Source organism: Equus przewalskii, chromosome 16 (genome assembly GCF_037783145.1).
Source record: "Equus przewalskii isolate Varuska chromosome 16, EquPr2, whole genome shotgun sequence".
In the NCBI taxonomy this organism is placed as follows: domain Eukaryota; kingdom Metazoa; phylum Chordata; class Mammalia; order Perissodactyla; family Equidae; genus Equus; species Equus przewalskii.
In genome coordinates, this window is record NC_091846.1 from 23,437,365 (window position 1) to 23,459,969 (window position 22,605).

Here is a 22,605-nt window from a genome sequence, read left to right on the forward strand (position 1 = left end):
CCATTGTTTGTTGAGAAGCGTGTTGTTTAGTCTCCACATTTTTGCACCTTTCTCTGCTTTTTTCTTGTAGTTGATTTCTAGTTTAATAGCGTTATGATCAGAAAAGATGCTTGATATTATTTCAACTCTCTTGTATTTATTGATGTTTGCTTTGGTTCCCAAAATATGGTCAATCCTTGAGAATGCTCCATGTGCACTTGAGAAGAATGTGTAACCTGCTGTTTTTGGATGAAGTGTTCTATATATATCTATTAAGTCCATCTGGTCTATTTTTTCATTTAATTCTATTATTTCCTTGTTGATTTTCTGTCTGGATGTTCTGTCCATTGGTGTTAATGGTGTGTTGAGGTCCCCTACTATTATTGTATTGTTGTTGATGTCTTCTTTTAGTTCTATTAAGAGTTGCTTTACAAATTTTGGTGCTCCTGTGTTGGGTGCGTATATATTTATAAGTGTTATGTCTTCTTGGTGGAGAGTCCCTTTTATCATTATATACTGTCCCTCTTTATCTTTCTTTATCTGTTTTGCTTTGAAATCTACCTTGTCTGATATTAGTATAGCGACACCTGCTTTCTTTTGTTCATTATTAGCTTGGAGTATTGTTCTCCATCCCTTCACTCTGAGTCTGTGTTTGTCTTTGGGGCTGAGGTGTGTTTCCTGGAGGCAGCATATTGTTGGATCTTGTTCTTTGATCCATCCTGCCACTCTGTGTCTTTTGATTGGGGAGTTCAATCCATTTACATTTAGAGTGATTATTGAGACGTGGGGGCCTACCACTACCATTTTGTGTCTTGTTTTCTGGTTTTCTTCAGTTCCCTTTGTCTCGTCCCATGATTTAATCTGTTCTGATGTAGAGCTGCTACTCTCTGTTGTTGTCCTTCTACTTATCTCCTCTGCTCTTGGTTTTGTAGCCCCTTTCCTTTTTTGGATTTTTCAGGAATGAGGGTTTTCCTGAGGATTTCCTGAAGAGGAGGTTTTGTGGCAATGAACTCCCTTAATTTTTGTTTATCTGGGAAACTTTTTATTTCTCCATCGTATTTGAAGGATATTTTCGCTGGGTAGAGAATTCTCGGCTGTAGATTTTTGTCCTTCAGATTTTTGAATATATCATTCCACTCTCTTCTAGCCTGTAAAGTTTCTGCTGAGAAATCTGCTGATAGCCTGATGGGGGTTCCTTTGTAGGTTAGTTTCTTTTGCCTGGCTGTCCTTAATATTTTCTCCTTGTCGTTGACTTTTGCTAGCTTCACTACTATATGCCATGGAGTTGGTCTTCTTGCATTGATAAAGTTTGGAGATCTCTTGGCTTCTGTCACCTGAAGATCCATCTCCCTCACCAGATTTGGGAAGTTCTCAGCCATTATTTCTTTGAATAGGTTTTATGCCCCTTTCTCCTTCTCTTCTCCCTCTGGTATACCTATAATCCTTAGGTTGCATCTCCTAATTGTGTCTGATAATTCTCGGAGAGTTTCTTCATTTCTTTTAAGTCTTGCTTCTCTCTCCTCCTCTGCCTGCAACAATTCTATATTGCCATCTTCCAAATTGCTAATTCTTTCCTCCATATTATCGGCCCTACTGTTCAGAGCATCTAGATTTTTCTTAATCTCCTCTATTGTGTTCTTCATTTCCAATATTTCTGTTTGGTTCTTCTTTATCGTATCAAACTCTTTTGTGACATAGCTCCTGAACTCGTTGAGTTGACGGTCAGAATTCTCTCTTAACTCATTGAGAATCTTAATGATGGCTGTTTTGAAGTCATCATCATTTAGGTTATATATCTCATTTTCTTTGGGATTGTTTTCTGTGTATTTGTTACTTTCTTTCTGTTCTGGAGATTTAATGTATTTTTTCATATTGCTTGATGTTGTTGATTTGTGCCTCCGCATGGAGATAGAGTTTAGTTGCTCCTTTCACTTGTTTCAGCTGCTGCGGTGGGGGGAGCAGCTGTTTATACTTCACCAACCAGGAACCCTGTCCGTAGTTGCTAACTGGGCCTGGGCCCCTCTTCGTAGCCACAGTGGCCCTTTGGATTCCCTCCTCTGCCGTGGGGGCCGTCACAGGGGGGCTTCAGGCTGCAGGTGCCTACTGTTGCAGCCCACCTAGATGTGCTCTCTCCTTGGGGTCTGCAACGGTGTTATGGGCTTTTCCAGCGGCCAGGGGTGGGATCACTTATATTTGTCGCTCCGTTGCTGTCGGCACCCACCGAATCTCACTTGTCCTCTATGGGTCGCAGGAGAGCTATTGGCATCTTCTACAGTCTGTGGTTAGTATAGCTATGCTGCTTTTGCCCTGGGGTCTTCCAGCCTTGTGGCTGGCGGCTGGGTGCCTTCTACTAGTGCTGTGCAGAGGCTTTCCCTAAGGCTGCTGTGAGCCTGTAGGGTTTCCCCCTAGGCTACTAAGCTGGGTCTCTGGAACTCTCTCCAGCCCCAGTCCTCTCCGAGATCTCCGGCAATCCCTAGTCTCACGGGGCGGGCAACGGCAGCTGGGGGTCGCCCCGCCCTCTGGGCTTCTCTCCGGGCCTCTCCCGGGAGCCCTGAATGCTGGGCGTGGCCCCTCTGCTAATGGCAGACAGAGAGTTTTGTCTGCTGCCTGGCGGAACTCCGGCGCTTGCCCTCCGGGTCGCAGAACCGGCCTTTGAAAGTTCCCCCCGCCCCGGTCCTCTCCGAGATCTCTGGCAATCCCTAGCCCCACGGGGCAGGCAACGGCAGCTGGGGGTCGCCCCGCCCTCTGGGATTCTCTCCGGGCCTCTCCCGGAGCCGTGAATGCTTGGCGTGGTCCCTCTGCTAACAGCACACAGAGAGTTTTGTCTGCTGCCCGGTCAGAGCTCCGGCGCTTCCCCTCCGGGTCGCAGAACCGGCCTTTGAAAGTTCCCCCAGCCTTGGTCCTCTCCGAGATCTCCGACAATCCCTAGTCCCACGGGGCGGGCAACGGCAGCTGGGAGACCTCCGTACCCTCCGTGACTCTCTCTGGGACCCACCGGGCGCCCCGAGCACCAGGCTGGGTCTCCCCGCCAATGGCGGGGAGAGACTCTCCCCGCGGGCTCAGGTGTGCAACTCCAAAGTTTCCCTCTGCGTTTAGGAGTAATTGCGGGGGGTTTAGGTAGGGTTCTGGTCACCTGTTTCCACCGTCGCTCCTCTGTTGTGTTCTCGCTCCTGCCCTAGATGTGTGTGGATCCTCTGGGGGCGTCCGTTGGAAGAAAGCTGCTTGCGGGTACTAGGCTGCCTGTCGGGGTCGGAGAGTTTTCACCTATTTCCACATCCTCCCGGAGGAAAGTCCGTCTGCCTTCCGATGTATAGTCGCGTGGGTGTCTCAGACGTCCTGAGATGCTGTCTGGATATCCTTTGTCAAGCGATAAGTGTCCAAATAATTGTAGACTCAAAGGGCGAGAGACAAAGAGGACTACTCACGGCGCCATCTTGGATCTTCCCTACACACATCCTATTTTTAGCCTCCGTGGCTTTGCACGTAGAATTCATATCTTGAAACTTCCAATAATCGACAACTTTATTCAATTCCTATAGTAAAAGATAGGATCAGGCTAAAATCTAGTGGCAATTTCAATAGCTTAGAACCAAAATAAAATGCAAATGTAGTTGCATGTCAGAGACATTCTAATGACACAAGTGAGGAGGAAAGTTAGTAGATAATGTTATTTCAGACCTAATATTAAGGCACCATGTGCTGGAATCCATGCAGCATGTCTAATATTGGGGAGAAGCCGATAATTTGAAAATGTTTACTCTTCGATTCATGATGACTTTTTTCAGCAGATTTGTTTCCCAGTGGTGTTCCTTAGAAGGACATCAAAGCCTATTTCCTTCTCTGAGCATAACAGCAGATGGGTAGGAAATATTAGCCTGGGATTAAACAGTTGCTCTATATAATTCACAAGTGCCTAGTCACAATGAAATTATTTTGACTTTAGGACTATTTCTGTCAGCCCACCTATTGCATGCACATCCCTTATTTCTCCCAATTCATGTTCCCAAAAGGGCCATTTGCTTCATCATCACTGAGATGTCTGGGTTAAAAAGAATAAAAAGGCATATATGAAAACTACACAGGAGCAGTCAAACAGGTCATGGTATAAGGTGTCACTTCCGCCCTCCTGGGTCCCTTCTGAGTCACCAGCAAACCCATTGGTCCTTGCAGCCCCTGATAATCCTCAGCAATGTGCTCTGACTGATAAAAAGCTGTGAATTCTGTGCAGTGACACATACTCGCTTTGAAATGACTCAGAGAGAGTCACAGAGTGCATAAGCCCCCACTGGAGGAACATGTCTGAGTCACTGAGGGTCATTTCAGTTGAGAGCATGTTGTTGCACTCAAATCCTTGTGCGGAGGGTAGTCGCTGTAATGCTCTGCAAAACTGCGCTCTTTGCTCTGAGGATCATGGTGTTTTGATGGTCACATTCTCCATCTGTAGGTTCTAGCCTGGAGCAAAGAAGGCTGAATCAATAAGCTAAATGTTATGGCACATAAGAGAGGATGGGTAAAGTGAGATCAACGCGGTTCAGTAAACAGTTCAGTGTCTTGTGGAGACAACACAGTTTTTTCATTTTTATCTCATCTCTAACTAACTGCGTAAACTTTGGAAAACTGCCTAGGCTCTGTGAGTATGTTTTCTCATACTCAGAAAGGGAATTTGTTAAAGCTCATTAGGTAGCTCAGGATTTCTGGGAGTAGTAGAGAAACAGACTCCAGTCTAAGCTTTCAGAAACAATCATGAAAGCCGTGCTGCAGGGGTGACCACATGAGGAACCACTGCTGCTGCCGCCACACGGCTGCAAGAACCCAACTTAACTGCAGCTGCTACACATTCCAGGAGCTTGACCTTCCTACAACTGTTATCACTGCTTCTCAAACTAGACTCTTCTACCATCACCCATGTCGGTGATGCAAATGCCCCGACAAGCCTTCGCACTCACATCGCTCACTTCCCAGTGGAAGTCTCAGGCAGGTGCACCTGACTGGTGGGCCTGACTGAGGCTCCTGCCTGCAACTGAGGCTGGAGTGGCCACTTTACCTGAATTGGTTATGCCATTGGAAGGCAGAATTGATAACATGGGAAATAATGAAAATGTAAGGAAGGCATTCATAACATACCGAGTGGCCACAAATGACAGATGTTCATCAGTTGCCCTATGAAACTGATGCAAATATTAGATGAGATCATATTGTAAAGCATCCTCCACAGTGCTACGCACATATAGGTGCCTAATATGTCAATTTTTCCTTTTATTTCATCTCTTGTGAAAATTTTAAAAATCCTGCTATGCAGAGGTTCAAGAATTCTGTCAAAGATTTTTCCAATGTGTCATGACTAATAGTGTGACTCCAAATCTTTGCCTTAAAGTGTGAGCAAAGAAGCAGTTGAGTCTCTCTAAGCTCTGCTGTGATACTTATTTTTGCCAAGGAGCACATCAGCACAAAAGGTCAGAATGCACAGGCCTGTGGGATACATCCCCTTTGTGTCCAGAGGAAGGTGATCTGCCCACATAGAAAAGGGAGAAGAGATTCTCTGCTCCTGATTCCCAAAGCATCTGGGAGTGAGTCCCAGGGTGTGAGCCAGTGCAGCTGGGGGGACACAGCCCCATGTGCCTTCACGATGTGCTGATTCATGGTCGTCCCAGTGCTGTCCCTTGTGGAGAGCATATCAGATCACCTTGATCCTTAGTTGTGTCTCTCAGATCGTCCTTTGTCCTCATGCTAAATCACATTGCCAGCACGTAGGAAATCTGCATAGAAGTAGGGAGGTGAGAGAAAGGAATATGTTCCCTTTCTCCTTTGGGAGCAAATCTTAGGAGAGGCACTAGCCAGACCTGCTGATGCTAGGATGGAACCCTGGTGACCAGAACTTGGTCAAGTAGGATGTTTGCAAAAGGTTAAAACAGACAAGTTAACTCCGTTGTCAAGCCAAGGTCAGAGCATGAGACAACACCTAGCAGGTCAAGGGCCAGGTAGATGCATAAAAGGAGTAGAAGGTATTGAATGATAGCGAGAGAAGTGAGAGGTTCTAGCACAAGTGATCCAAACAGCAACTGTGAAGACCAAAATGTGTTCTATTATATACTGCCAACATGGCATTTTATAGACATTGCATAGACATAACAATCTTCTATTTTTATAATGGTCTGAAGTTCATAATTAATTTCGCATATTTTATCCCATATGATGTTAATCTACCCAGCAGTGAGTAAGGTAACTGGTAGTATCCCTATTTTCCAGACGTCAGGAGGATGGTGGGTTGAAGTTAAGTGGCTTTGACCAAGACTACATGGCTACCCTGTGGAACCAGGACTCAAACCAGATGCTCTTTCCTTATTTAGAGCCCTCAGCTGTGGCTAGCAGAGCCCACAAAATATTTTCATAAAGATTATAGACAGAAATATTGGAAGACAAATGAGTTGCAGAGTTTTACTCATTGGATCTTCTATGGACATACATGAGGGATGTTTTAAATTTGATCTCATGGATATTTTCTCTAAAGTTCTCATCGAAACCTCCAGAATCACGCAATTTATGATTCACAATTTATAATAAGTGAGGTTTGGAATGTTCTGTTTCAGATTTTATTCCATTTTGCCCTTTCCACATCAACCTCACTTACAAGAGAAAGTGCTTGTTAATTATGAGCAAGACTGACTTCTTTAAATTCTCAGAAATATTTCCATCCTTGGTGACTCAGCTGTTGAGCTGAAAACAAACGACAACAAATCTCAAGAGAGAGATCTTACACCCTTGCCTTGGGTGTTTGAAAGAGACACACACATTTGGAAAACTGGCTCTTACGGGTCTGAGATGGTCCTGGTCCTTGAAGTCTGGAGCCACTTCATAGTAGTACCGGATCAGCCTTCCATGCCTCACAAGCTCCTGTTTGGATAAAGTAAGCCTCTGACAGACACCACATTAGTAAGACTTTTTGTTATGTAAAAAGTTTTCTATTGCATTGTACATCTAAACCACACATAGCTGTTCAGAGTTACTGTCTATATGTCTACAGAGTCCATGAGAAAAGTAAAAGATGGACTTAATCATTTAGAAGTTTTAGCTACTTTCAATTGTTAGGATATTTGATTGAATTTTAGCACTTGAGTAGCTTCTTCCTTGGATTGTCATGAGTAAAAGAAGACATTGTCTGTAACAACACTTTGAAAGGTGTAAAGCACTAAACAAATTATTGTTTTTTTTTTTAACTATAGGAACTTATAACTAAATTTTTAAATATACTTTCAGGCAGGGGTAAGAAAAGGCTCAGTTTCATATAGTAGTTTCTGCCTCTCTTATGACACCAATTTTAAGAAGGGACGATTTTGTCATATGTCCATGATCCCTTGAACGTCGTTACACGTTGTGCCGACCCATTGGCAAAATAAGTGTGAACTCAAGAGATGCTTTGAAAGAAGCAAACTGATTCTAGGAGCCCTATAAAATATGAAACATTGATTTTCCATCAGAACCTTCTTGATTTGCTCTATTCTTAAACTTGAAATGAAGACTGCATAAGACTGTATACCCTTGGAGGTGCTGAACAAACATTCCAGTTGAAGAAATGGCAGTATGACAAGAATTTCAGAAACTCAGTAGTGATGTTTAAATGCCTCCCCCCCCGCCCCGCCCGCCATAATCCTCATGCAGGAGCAAAACTGCATTCTTCTCCCTGGATGCTCCCCAAATGCCCCCTTGTTAGGCTAGTCTCTGCATTTAACAATGCAGTGTTCCCCATATCAACTGCCTCCTGCTTCTAATAATTGCATACGAATTGCTCTTTAGAGCATTAGCCATTATTCTTTTGGCATTAGCTACCAATCCTCACGGAATCTGAGAAATATTACACAAAATAAACAATGTGGCCCATCTAGTTCAAAATTAATTCTGACTCAAAAAGTCATTCCTCCCAAAACACGTTTTGTTTCAGTGGCTCATTATTGAACTGTAATCCACGGATTTATATGAGTAAATTGTTCTTCATCAGGGGTGAGCATCAGAATTCTCTGGAGACCTTTTCCCCCAAAAAATACATCTGCTGGGACTCCACCACAAGCTGGAAAATCAGAATATTCAGAGTTAAATGTGAGTACATGTCTTTTGGAGCATCTCCTTAGGTGACACTGAGACAAAGCTCTGATGAAAAACCACTTTCCTAAACTTTCCCCATTTACATATAACCTAAACATACAACAAGCAAAATTCATGGGATGTTATCAATATACCTTTAAACTTTCTTCAATGGGGATAAATTTCCCCTGCCCCCAAGGGAAGTGTTGGCACTTCCCATTGGCTTTTCTGCTCACTCTTAACGTGATCTGTGGTGACTTTAAATGACAAACTCAACCTCAATTCATAATTAGAATAGTTGTTCAACTGCACATAATGACCAAAACTCTAAACATAATGTCGTGTTAAATCTCCCTCTCTCAGTTTGGACCTTCTGGCTGTGAACCTGCAGGTAGGGAAGATGGGCTTACCCTCCTGTTCTCTCCTCTTCCCTGCTTCCCTCTTCCCTATGTGCTTGCTTTTTTAGAACTTCTCCAAGGTCTAAACTTGGGTGAGAATAGAGGCAAAATGGTAAGGAATTTCTACCTGGCTGGGTGATTTTGTGCTCACTGGTCAGACCTGGGAAGGCCTGGCTGATGACTCTGAATTTTTATCAATGCGATGTTTTCAAAGGCTCTTCAGAGGTTCCTACCGGGCCCTCCCTGCTGCAGTTTTCACAACCTCAGCTGACATTTCTTTACTTTGGACAGTCACTAATGCTCCACCCTCAACCCTGGCCATTCAGTGTAAACTTACTGCCTCTTTTTACTAAGAATTACTCTTCTCTGTAAGTGAATCTTTTGAGCAGAACTCAAAACATCCTCTCTTGGGACTTTCTCCAACAAGACCTACCTCTGGTCTAGGAAAACAGCCACATATCCCTTGCTTTCATGATCAGTGGGGTGTAGGCTGACACCAACACCATAGCCTCTCCAAGCTCTGCCCTCAAGGCTCTGCCAGCCCCATTATTTCGCAGGATGGAGCCATGTTGAAGCTCTCTGAGAGGTTCCAGGGAAACCCTCTTCACTAGGCTCATAGTTAGAAGGAAGCACCACTCACTCCTTAAAAGAGGTAGGGGTGACTTACAGCTTTGTCTCCAAAGAAATCTTTTCACCAAGCTCCTGTTTATCCTCTCTGAGGTCTTTCGCCGTTCCTGATCAGGCTGAGGAACCAGGAGTCGTGGAGCAGATTCTTGGGGACATTTCTTCAGTAAATCTGCACAAGGAGTGGGGCAATCTGTCTACATTGACTTTAGTGTCCTGATAGGTGTCAAACTGACATCTCAGTGGAAACGGATGCAGGCAGGGTCCCATTCAATCCTTCTGTTACATATACATAGCATGAATTGTAAGAGTTTACACACACCATAAAGCCACTAAGCAGGGGATATTAAAGAAGAATCAAACTGCCTCTTTCTTGGAGAAAGGAGATTGACAAGAACCCAACACAAGAAGCTAGTTTCATTTTTCTGTGTTTCTGAGCTTTCTAGATAATTCAGGTTAGGACATCATCCTTTATCACATGCTGGGCTGAGAGCTAGTTTTACTTTTTTCCCATTTACTGCTTCCTTATTGTACCAGTTTAGGTAGCTTTACACTGAGAAAGGAGCCCATGTCAAGTGCTCGGAAGTACAATGTCCCATTCTCGGGTTTGGAGGTCTGTATGAAATCTTCCTGAGGTCTGTGAACTTCCTGAAGTTTTAGACGATCTTGCTCTATGGCTTCAAGCAAGACAGTAACTTCAAAGAACATAATAACTAATATCAGAGCATTCTGTATTGACTGATCTTAAATAACTTCATGTTTCGTGTAAAGAGTCCAGTCCAGGTCAAGCCTAACCATCTCGTTATGTTTCCTTACCAGCATGAGATGACTAGCATGTATCAGAATGCCTTGGAAGGCGTTAGATTGGAATGCCTTCCTTTTAAGCATTCTGGCTCTCCCACAAACACTTGCCTGCGTGAGAACACTCTCAACTCCCTAAGACAACAATTTTTCAGCACAGCCGCTCACTCTAAATTCATACAGTCAAGACACAGTTTTCTCCTCCAAATCTCTCCAAAGGGTTTAGAACTCTGGCTCACATTTCACAATTTGCATTACTTAAAACCCTTAACTTCTCAGTCTAAAATGAAGACATTAGGCTACTGAAGATTTTGTATTCCTCCCCAGGAATTATTATTGGGTACCGTTTTTATTTTCTTTTTTTAAATTACAAAACTTGTTCGAATTATTTTTCTAGATGAAATAGACAACCTGCCTTAAATGTAAATTTGAGTCTTGTTTTGGATAGAGAAAACAGCTTGCAGCTTCAAATTGGAGGTTTTTTTGCTTGTTTGGTTGGGCCTTTTAGAGGAAACTGTTTTCTTTACTGTGAAGCCGATGAGAAGGTTTTGTGCGCCCCCCCACCCCTGTTTTCCAAAGTCACATTTTAGCCTTCTGATATTAGTCTGAACACTTACCAGCAAGCACTTACTGAAATAAAGGTATGGGCTCTAAAACTTCAAACAAACAAGCAAATAAACAAAAACAACTGGATATTGAAAGCAGAAGAGCTATGGGGCCACTTCTACAAAATCATCTCAGTAAGCCACTGTCTAGAAATATTTGAGCATCCTTGGAAAAGTTTCTATTAAGAGGTATATAGTAACACAAGAAAATATCTCAACATAACTTACAGACTAAATTAAAATTAAAGAGACATGACTGAAATGACTCTGTATTTTCAGGAAATGTGAGAAATAATTCAACACACCAACATTTTGCCATTTCAAATAGAGATCCCGGGTATTCCTGTTTTTAAAGATAGAGTGCCTAAACTTGAAATTCTTTTTTCTTTTTTTGAGGAAGATTAGCCCTGAGCTAACATCTGTGTCCATCTTCCTCTACTTTATATGTGGGACGCCTACCACAGCATGGCTTGACAAGCGGTGCCATGTCCATACCCAGGATCCCAACCAGTGAACTCTAGGCCACCAAAGTAGAACGTGCGAGCTTAACCGCTGGGCCACCAGGCCGGCCCCTTGAGATTCTTTTTGAGAGCATAGAAAGACTGTAATGCTCCTCAGAATTGGCCAAAATCAGTTTTGCCATGGTCTTAGTTCTTTAGGAGACTTAAAAAGAGCCTTGTCAACACACTCAAAATGAAGGGGCAACTGACAAAAAGAAAAAAAGAAAGAAGGAAAGAGAAAATCACATTTGGCTTAATTAAATGGTATATCATGACTAAACTAATGGGATGTTGAATTACATAGATGAGACACTTGGCCTCTTCATTGTACTTTGGAAGCTAAGATGCAGTCTGAGTCCGGTATGAAGAAATGTTACCTGTACATCCTCTGGAAGACATTTAAAAGCAATAGAAACTCAAAGACAAATAACAATTGTCTGTTCTCCTAAGGGATCTGAATGTATAATAGATAAAGCTAGCGACTGTGCTTTTTCCTCCCTCTATTTCTCAGTAGAATTTGCCCAATAGAACTTTCAATTGGTTTTAAGTGAAAAAAACCCTAAATCGCTTATGAATTTAAATAATCCTGTTTTATTTCTTTTATTTAAGTTGAAGACTGTTTAAACATTTTTCTCCCCAACAGAAAGGTCACTTAATGCTGAAATGTAGAAAAGTTGGAAAAGCTGATATGGAAAAGAATCTTTAAACTGTGCTGGCTGTTGCCTTTTCTAACTTAATCCTCTGCTTGTCATATTCTTCCTTGGGGCAGAAAAGTGCTCCAGGATTGATCTGAAATGATTTAATTCAGCACCCTGAGGCTGCCTCATGACTCAGGGAAACGGTTCTTTTCATTTTCAGTCGTGGTGTCATAATATATTTAAGCCTCTTATATAGCTAAAGTACTTACACATGAAAAGCCTACATTTTTAATTAATATCTGAGAAAAAAATTGAATATCTGATAAACTTGCATTAGAAATGCAGGGTAATTTAGCTTTTATGATTTACTGTATTAGATAGTTTGGTTTAGTGGGTTTCCTTACCAATTAATATTTACTTTTACACAAATCTGTAATACAAATATAGGTATACAGCAACTCAGATTTTTTATTGCAACACAGATTTTTTTATTTGGCAGTTTTTTCTTCTTTCCTTACTAATCCACCCACACATGTAGAAGTTTATTATAGCTGAGTATTTATCACCTCTTATATAATACTGTCACATTAAAAAGGCCTGCATTGTATCCTGCTCCATATATTCTTAATTGTAATGTAATAGTTATATTTTATCACTATTACCCTCTTTTAAAAATATTTTAAGTTACTAGACTAGGTAGTAGATCACACATTTGTAAGCTTACTTTTAAGGTCAACACAGTCAGCTTTTAAAGCTATTTTATTTTTGTTTATTTGTATTTGATAACATATAATCTCTTTTCTATTGCAAGAGTCATGTTTACTTAGTAGTATGCAAATGAAAACTTCCAGGACCAGATTCCTGTAAGACTAAGGATGTCAACAACTGTTTTCTTCAGTAAGTGTATTAGTTAGTGTTTTTTTTTTAAGGAGATGCTTCCACTACACGAATCTTGATTAATTACAAGATGCTGCTATTGCTGTTCCCCTTTTTGCTGCACCCCATCCTTACTTTGCTACCCTCATTCATGAGTGAACTTTCTCTTTCAACTGAGATGGCAATAAGCCAGTGTCCTATACTTGTGGGTACCATTCAAAGAGCACTGCTATTAGCAAGCCTACGAGCAAACCTAAGTGACATGTTTAATGTCTAAGATGTCAAGTGCCTGTTTAATAACACACTCATGAATTGTAGTTTTTATGAGAAAGTTGCTTTGTTTGTGTTGATTGTGATTCCTGATGCAAGTGCATGTGTGTTTCCATAATTGTTTGGTTTTGTTCACATATGTAACAGAAAGCCAAATTCAGCAAACCTTTTTAACTTTCTGAAGTCTGATGAAACCTGAAATTTTTTTCTTAAATATACAAATTACTCTTTGAGTTGATCTATAAGTAGAATTTTCAGTCATCTCAGGCATTGAGGAACTGATTTTATTTCTGAGTGGACACTACCCACCTTGACCAAAGTACTGTAGAACCCCCTACCCACGGGGGATGCCAAGACTCCCAGTGGATTCCTGAAACCACGGATAGAACCAAACCCTATACATACTATTTTTTTCCCTCATAAATACCTATGATAAAGATTAATTTATAAATTAGGCACAGTAAGACAGAACAACATAACTACTAATAAAATAGAACAATTATAAAAATATGTTGTAATAAAAATTACCGTAGATCTTAACAGCCTCAGCATATGATTCTTTTTCTTTCCTAATTAGATAGAGAACTTTCACCTTTTCACTTAAAGGAAGCACTTCATGGCTTCTCTTTGGGATATTCGAATTGCCAGCATCACTATTCTTATGCTTTGGGGTCATGATTAAGTAAAATAAGGGTTACTTGAACACAAGACATACCACCACAGTTGATCTGATAATGGCTACTAAGTGACGGATGGGTGAGTAGCCCACTTAGCGTGGATACACTGGACAAAGGGATGATTCACGCCCGGGTGGGATAGTGTGGAAAGGTACGAGATTTCATCATGCAACTCAGAATGACATGCAATTTAAAACTTTTGAATTGGTCATTTCTGAAATTTTCCGTTAGTGCTTTCAGACCTTAGTTGACCAAGGTAACTGCAGCTGTGGAAAGCGAAACTGTGGAGAAGAGGGGACCCCTGAGAGCCCACCCACTCTTTTCCTATATCAGAATCTGCCCTTATCCAACTCTACACAATCCCACCTCAGGTTGATTGATTTCTTTCCTTCTTTCAGTCCTTGGCTGGCCTTATTCTGTATTGTTTCTTTTCCCAGCAGGAACTTGGTCACAAGTTTGCTATCCCAGATAAGAGCAGCCTTAATTTCAAGATTTCCTTCTTGCTAGTGCTTCAGAATGCTGTGTTTTAATGTTGAGGAACTTTGTGCTTCCCGACCCCTATATACTCATCTGAGTCTTCACTTTGAGTTCTTTTTCTTCACCCCTGATTTCTGAGCATTGAAAGTTCTAGCTTCATCTCCTTCCTGCTCCCACAGGAAAGGACGTTCTCAGACTTACCTGAGCTCTTCTTGCCCTGCTACTTGTCCTCTTTGAGTGTTCTTTAAGTACGACTCCAGCATGCAGCGTGCTTGAGTCAAAATTGGAATCTTCTTGAAAGTAAGGCTGATGGATTTACTGATGCTTGAATGTGATTGTAAGGGAAAGTGAATAGTCAAGAATTGAGAATATGGGGCTGGGCCAGTGACGTAATTGTTAAGTTAGTTCGCTCTGCCTTGGTGGCCCAGGGTTGTCTGTTTGGATCCCAGGCACGGACCTAGCACTGCTTATCAAGCCATGCTGTGGCAGGTGTCCCACATATAAGGTAGAGGAAGATGGGCATGGATGTTAGCTCAGGGCCAATCTTCCTCAAAAAAAAAAAGAATTAAGGATATACCCCCTCAGATGGCAGATGTAGAACTGGGTGTGTTTTCATGCCACATACTGAGATGGGGATGCTTGAAAGAGAGAGAGAGATGCAGGCCATAGTTGGAGTTGAGTCTGTGCTGTAGTGGAAGGTCCAGTAACTTCCACCAGGAAGGGCTTTGTTGCCCTGGGTTCTGACCAACATCTCCATTCAGTCATTAGCAAAGACATATCAAAATCCACATATGCTTCAACGCACAGGCATTTTAATCGACTTTTCCTGTTAACATTATTAATAGTCAAACATCTGGTGGTTGCAAGCATCAGCAGAGCTAGCCTAAGGCAAAGCTGGAGGAAAGGCAAAGTTACTGCTTTTTCCATATCAACCTTGGCACCTGAGGTCCCATGTTGCAGTGTCTTTTCAGATCAAGCTTAAACCAGCTTGAAGCTCCCCCTTTATTCTCCAGAATTCTTCCCTACTCAAAATTAGCCCTTTGTCTTATTCCTCAGTGTTCTGAACAACAACAAAAAAAGCTTAACAAATTCTTGCAGATAAATATGTTTATTCATCTGATGAATATGTTTGTTGATAAATCATCAACTATCAGATAACCTATGTGCATCTTAGGACTAATTTCCTGGAGATAATTTACCCAGACTAGTGACTGGTGGTTAGAATTTTATGGGGTATGTCATGCTTACCATGGAGAGAGTTAACTCCTCATATATGGGGTGCTCCAAGAGCTGCAAAATACATTTAAATTTTCCATTTCAGTTCTCACACGTCCTCATATGTCCCCTTGGTGATTCATCATTTCTTTCTGCCCTCAGGCCAGTGGACCCATGATAAACTTCTCGATTTCATAAAATATATGCCATAGATATTTTCAATATCAGTATGCAGCTTCCATTTTCTCTTCAAATGATTCAGTGATTTCCCTTATATATTGAGGATGTGGGTAAGGACCGCATTTGAAGAATACTTGGCTCAGTGCGGGGCTTGTTCCACTCTCAGCATCCCTGTCAAGCAATTTAATTATGCAAATGAGATCTCCTTAGCAGAGGGGTTGGGGGAGGTGTGGTGGAGAGAGAAACAGTACGGAGAAGTGCTAGACAGGAATTAGGCCAAGAATATCCACACTTCTTATATTGAGAAAGCTCCTAGGGATTTTTTTTCTTTCCCGCCAAGATGAAAAATAATCTGAAAGTCAGCTCTTTTAACTTCCTTTACAGTTTTCTTCTGTCCTACTTCCTGTTCCAAACCAAAAAAAAAAAGGAGATTTTTAAATGCTGGTTTTTGTTTTAGCTTCTCTAGTGTTTCTGTCTCCCTTTAAGAGAATCCCACGGTAAAATAACAGTGATGTTGTTCATGTTAATATTTCTAAATTTCACAGGATAAAAGAATTTTCCTTGTTATCTTCTTAGGGTCAGCATGTTCTGACCCAAAGATAAAATCTAGGGGCTGGCCAGTGGCACAGTGGTTAAGTTCACATGTTCTGCTTCAGCAGCCTGGGGTTCGTCGGGTCGGACCCCGGGTGTGGACATGGCACCGCTTGTCAAGCCATGCTGTGGTAGGTGTCCCACATATAAAGTAGAGGAAGATGGGCATGGATGTTAGCTCAGGGGCAGTCTTCCTCAGCAAAAAGAGGAGGGTTGGCAGCAGATGTTAGCTCAGGGCTAACCTTCCTCAAAAAAATAAATAAATAAGTAAAATCTAATGGTGGTGTTGGTGGAGATAGCAATAGATCCCCTCCAAGTATGTCTTATACCTGAAGGCCTAAGTGATGCAACAGTCCTGGGGCAGGATTGGGCACAGTCACCCAGTGTGGCTGTAGCTGCCTTAGAGGATGGAGACCCATAGATCAGGGCTAGAGAGGGCAATGTTCGCACGGCCAGTATCCTGCTGAGTCTTGTAGAATAATATAAACCTTTGACTTTGTTTTAACCTTTATTAACATGTATAATAAAAATTTCTCAAAATCCTTATAGGGTTCAACTAGAACTGAAACATAGTATGCTTATCTCAACATTTTAATGCACAAGCAAAGTCATATAACTTCTCAGAGACTGAATATCCTCATATATAACTGAAGCTTTTACAATTCAACAAATATTTGTAGAGGACCTACTATTTGCCTAGAACTCCAGCAGACCCCAGATATATGAGGAGAAGTAAAACAGCCACAAGTCCCTCCCCTCATGGAACAGGGCACTAGTAGACAAGCAGCACACATAGAACTCTCTACGTAGAAATTGTGTAAGTTAATGAAGGAAAAGAATGGTTTTCTATAAGTAACAGGAAGAACCTAATATAGATGGGGTGGTCAGGAACCACCTCTTGAGAAAATAACATTTGAGCTGAGACTTGGGAGAGGAGTGGAAGCTAACTGGATGAAGACAGAAGCTAGGAGAGTTCTAGGTAGAAGGAACAACATAGATAAAGTTCCAGAATGGACATGACATTGTACTGGAGGAATTAGACTATGCTAGAGTATTTGGCATTCAGGAGAGGATGTCATGCTATGAGGTTGGAATTAGTCAGGGGAAAGACTTTATAGGCCCACATGGACTACCTTAAAAGTTTGGATTTTAGGGGCCGGCCTGGTGGCACAGCGGTTAAGTGCACACGTTCTGCTTCTCGGTGGCCCGGGGTTCGCCGGTTCCGATCCCAGGTGCCGACATGGCACCGCTTGGCACGCCATGCTGTGGTAGACATCCCACATATAAAATAGAGGAAGATGGGCACGATGTTAGCTCAGGGCCAGGCTTCCTCAGCAAAAAGAGGAGGACTGGCAGTAGTTAGCTCAGGGCTAATATTCCTCAAAAAAAAAATTAATAAAAAATAAAAAATCATTAAAAAGAAAAGTTTGGATTTTAGGTGAAGCTATTCATAATGTGTTACATAGACGTGTGCCACGATCTAATTCAAGTGTTAAAACAGGTCATCTGACTTCCATGAAGAAAGGAGATTAATAAGGGGAAAGAGAGGGAGAGAGGATACCAGTTAGGAGACTCTTGAAGAAGTCTGGACAACCAATGAAGTTAGCCTAGAGTAAAGTGGTAGGAGTGACAAAAATGGTGGCTCTGAGAGTTCTACCACAATACCTATGGGGCTTGCTGCTGGATTAGATATGGAGGGCAGGAGTTGGTGGAAAGGAGGAGAGCAGCAGGGTGAGTAAGAGGGAGTGTTCAAGAGTGATTTCCAACTTAACCCTCCTAGTGACAGAATGTTCTTGCACACTATATATAGGAGATGCAATTACAACAAAAAGTTTGAAAATTTTTTTAAAAATTAGCAAAACTGGATAAATACTGGCAAATTTAAAACTGAAAGGGAAAGATTTTACTATTAGACAAAGTGGAACTTATGCTTAAAAATCATTAAATAATGTGCAGATGGGTGATTTGTAGCATTAAGGACTGGTAGCCATTAACATGGAAGCAACATTTTTAAAGCAGAATTTGCAGGAGATGTTCTAGTCTATAGTCTAGACTAGTAATAGGATGCCTTAATTTACTTATATAAGTCACCAATGAATCTTGTAAACAAAATAAGTAAAGATATAGAATACATAAATAACATAAGGTAAATCTTGTATAATATAATACACATATTCATTATATATGTAATACATACATTCATGGAAAATATAAAATACATCATGTTTTCAAGTACACATGGAATATTCATGAAAATGAAATATCATTGGATCACAAAGTAAGCCTCAATAAATTCCAAAAGCCGAGAGGATACAGATGACATTCTCTGATCTCAATGTAATCAAACTGAAAAATTTAATAATGAATAATTAAAAAATTCCTTCCATTTGAAAATTTTAAAATTTATAATAATAAATAATTTAAAAATTCTATCCAAAATCTTTACAGAAGAACTGCAAAGTATAATTGTACAATTTGTAAAAATTAATGTTAATAACAACACTGTAGATCAAAAACTATGAGATACAGCTAAAGCGGCACTCATAGGAAAATTCATATCTTTATGCATATTATATAAATGTGTATAAATAAACATAAATGATAAATATATGATTAATATATAATAAATATGAATATAAATTTTGACTTAAAAATTTAGAAAAAACAACAAAATAAACTGAAAAGAAAACAGATATTAATAAAGATAAAAGTATAAAAATGAATGACCAAAAATCCCAGAAAAATATTAGAATTCATTCAAAAGCTATTTATTTGAATTAAAAAAACACTAACTCAAGGGTGTTCCTAACTGCACATTACTGTTACCTGGGGAGATTTTAAAAAGTTGCTGCTTTAAGAAATAGATGCTTTATCTCTACTCTGGAGATTCTAACTTAACAGTAGTAGAGGGCAGGCTCTAGGTATTGGTGTATATATATATATATATATATATATATATATATATATATATATTATATTCTCAAATGATTTGCATCTGCTCCTTGAGCTGGGAACCCCTGAAATAGTAAAAAGAAAAAAACAGCAAACATGCAAATATACAAAATAAGAAATGCTTATGGAAAAGTAACCAATAAATATCCATTTTCAGTTGTTTCTGAGAACTGGAGGAAACACTATCCAATTCATTTTTGAAGCTTGTATAAACTTGATCCCAACAGCCATGAATGACAGCATACACATAAAAAAATTATAGGCCTAGTTTACTAATGAACATAGATTTCAAAATTCTGTATAAAATTTAAGTAAGTGAATCTACTATGAATTAAAAAAATAAATCATGATCAAATATTTTATTCCAGAAATCTAAGAATGGTTCAACGGTGGAAAATCTTTCAAAAAATCAATCATATTAATGGACTAAAAGGGAATAATTGTATGATTGTCTCAAAAGTTACAGGAAAGTCATTTGATAAATTTCAATCATTCTTTATAATTTAAAAGTTATCAGAAATATAAGGATAGAATGGGACTTTTTTTTTTATCATCTGTAAATTATAGCTCCATCCTTTTTTTTTTTTTTAAGATTGGCATATGGGCTAACAACTGTTGCCAATCTTTTTTTTTTTGTTCTGCTTTATCTCCCCAAACCCAGCCTGTACACAGTTGTATATCTTAGTTGCAGGTCCTTCTAGTTGTGGGATGTGGCCTGATGAGCAGTGCCATGTCCGCACCCAGGATCCGTGCCTGGGCCGCAGCAGAGTGGGAGAACTTAACCACTCGGCCACGGAGCCTGCCCCAAGCATGGGACTTTCTTAACGTGAATAGTTTTTCACACCTCCATTTTCTCTCATGTGCCATTTCTTTTGCTTGGAATGCCCTTCTTCCCTTTTACACTTAATTAACAGTATCCCAGACTTCAAGATTCATTCCAGCTTTACTTTTTCTGGAAATCCTTTTTGCTCTCAGTTTGTTTACTGTGGACCTCTATCACTTACCACATTTCTGGGATCATTAATTTAGTCACTATATATCCTGCTGATCTGTAAATTACTATATAATAGGGATCTTGTCCTGTGTGCCTTTGTACCCACAGTATCTACCCCATAATTCTTGGGACACAGAAAAACTGCCCATCACTGTGCTTCTGATTTGGCACTTTAGTCTTTAGTGGGCTGAGAAAGGAGAATAACAATGGTCATTTAAACGGTTTCTGAAATCACAATAAAGAGGCAGAGTGTGAGAACCTGGACACTCCAGTGACTAATGTTCATAAACCTAGTGTCTAGACTTTGTGATCTATTTTTCCCATTCAGCCCTCCACATGGTAACCACATTGGCCTATCTAAAGAGTTTTCCTGACCAGGACATTTCCATGCTTAAAACACTTCATTCGTCACCCACCAACTACGGGTTAAAGTCTGCGCTCCCAAAGGTGGTAGTGTAGGTTTTATTTTTGTCTTCTATTACTTGCCACTCCTCCCTGTGAGAGAATTAGACTTCCCTTCCCCCTTTGTCATCAGGCTTGGGGGGTGACTTGCTTTGACCAGTGAACTGTGAAGGGAAATGACACGTGTCACACTGAAATAGAAGCATGAAGCATCATTGTGTAATTCCACTCCCATAACTCTTTGCCCTGTGTCACAAGAATAGCAATGTCTCAAAGTGGGGTGCCCCTTCTGCCTTGATCCTGGCATAAAGAAGATGCATGGAGCAGAGTCACAGTGGACGTAAGGTCAACATATAAGCTGAGTAGGATGCCTTTATGGTTTCAAGCCAGTGAGATTTGAGGATTGTTTACTGTGTCAACATAACCTCATGAAATCACAATGCCTAAATAACGTTGTTCCTGCCTACCCCGCAACCTCATTTCTTGCTATTCTTTTGTACTTTGCCCTAAGTACTCCCAAACATAACACCTTTCTTAGTTCTCACAACACCTTATGGTGTTTCCACCAAACCTACTGATGTTTCTCACCTCCATGTCTTTGCTTATCCTGTCCCTTCTTCTGGGAATGGCCCTTCCCGCTGGTTCCTGCCTACTTAACCTACTAAACCAACTGCTGCCTCATGCATGGGGCCTTCCTGGCCTTCTCACTTCTCATACTCCCCACTTTGAATGCTACTGGGTGACATGTACTTTCTCTGTGATCCCACAAAAACTGTACATATAATAGTTACACATTAGCTGCTAATTATATGAAGGTTTGTTTTTTAGTTCCTTCAGTACAGGAACTGTGTCTTACTCATTGTTTATATCCTGACACTTAGCCCAATACCTGGCATACAATAGGTGCTCAGTAATTGTACCTACTTACTACTGTTAACTTTTCTTTTATAATAAAATATGACAAAATGGAATTAATTTTGAACTCAATATGACAGATTCTTATATTCAAATTAAGCAATCCTTTGAGAGAGATTCTGGAAATACCTGGAAATAGCTTTGGGAAGGATGGATTGGATTGAAGAGCTTAGGTGATAAGAGCACTGAGATTTTCTAAGCGCTCTACCCATATGGCTCCTCCTCTACACAGCTTTCTCTGACTCTTTCATGGGTGCTAAGTGCCCTTCTTTTGGTTTCTTAGCACTCTATGGATTTCTAGTTGTGGTATTCAGTATATATTCTCTTGTAATTTCAGTTTGTTTGCTGCCTCCCCACTACATTGTAAATACAGTGAAGGAATGACTCATACCTTTAATCTTTTTCTTATAATTGTCTTGTAAATGTCTTATAAATGCTTGGAGAATGAATAAGTGGGATTAAGTTGGCAGAGATGAGATAAAGTCCCTTAAGAACACTTGGTGACATCTTGACATCTCCTGGCATCACAATCCCAAATAGAGAAATACATATCCAAACATTGAATATCCATTAAAATTCAAATATCCATGCAACACTTGTCCAGGAAGTGGTTTTAATATGAAAAGAAGGTGAGTATGTCCAGTCATTTAAAATGTTTCTTTAAAATCAACATTTCACTACAAGGTAAGTGGGATGACTGTTCAGTGGGTGAAGAAGACAGGAAAGTTGATGGATGCAGGAAGAGAGGACCTTGGGTAGAAGGACACATAGTTCTGCTTTTACAAGCACTCCTGCTAAAAATAAAGATACGGAAAATGCAGCTGTTATAAGGGACATTGCAATAATTGTAGAACTCAGCCTTAAAAGCTCTAATTGCTTAATAACCAATTCCTTTTAAAAACAAAGAAGTAGCTCATGGATTACAGTCCATAAAATTCAATCAGTGTTTGTTGTGACGCTGCATAAAAGCCTTCAAGCCCATCATTACTCAAGTGTCATGATGCGTGTGCACATGCACACCGCCCCCACACCATTTCTTATTAAAAAGGAAATAAGCACAATGGATAGCCTTAAAAGACCACACTACGTAGAGATTGGAAATCAAAAGAAAGCACAAAGGGTATTGTCTTCCTGATCACCCTAAAGACAGTATTGCCTAACCTGTACATGTATTTTAAAAAATTGCAATAATCCCAAATTATGGATAATTTTTTCCCCTAGAAAACCAGCACTTGATTTTCATATTTTATGTGTTTAGCACAAAAGAAATAATTGTTTTTATCTCAGTAGTCCCCTCCCAAAGAAAGATTAAGAAGAGAAAAGCCTACACCTTGCAGGAAACTTAATGTTGAAGGAACAGGCAGTTCCACTTAAAGAGGAAAGTGGAGGGAGACACAAAAGGTGAAGTTCAAGAAGTGCGAAGAGGTCAGGTAAT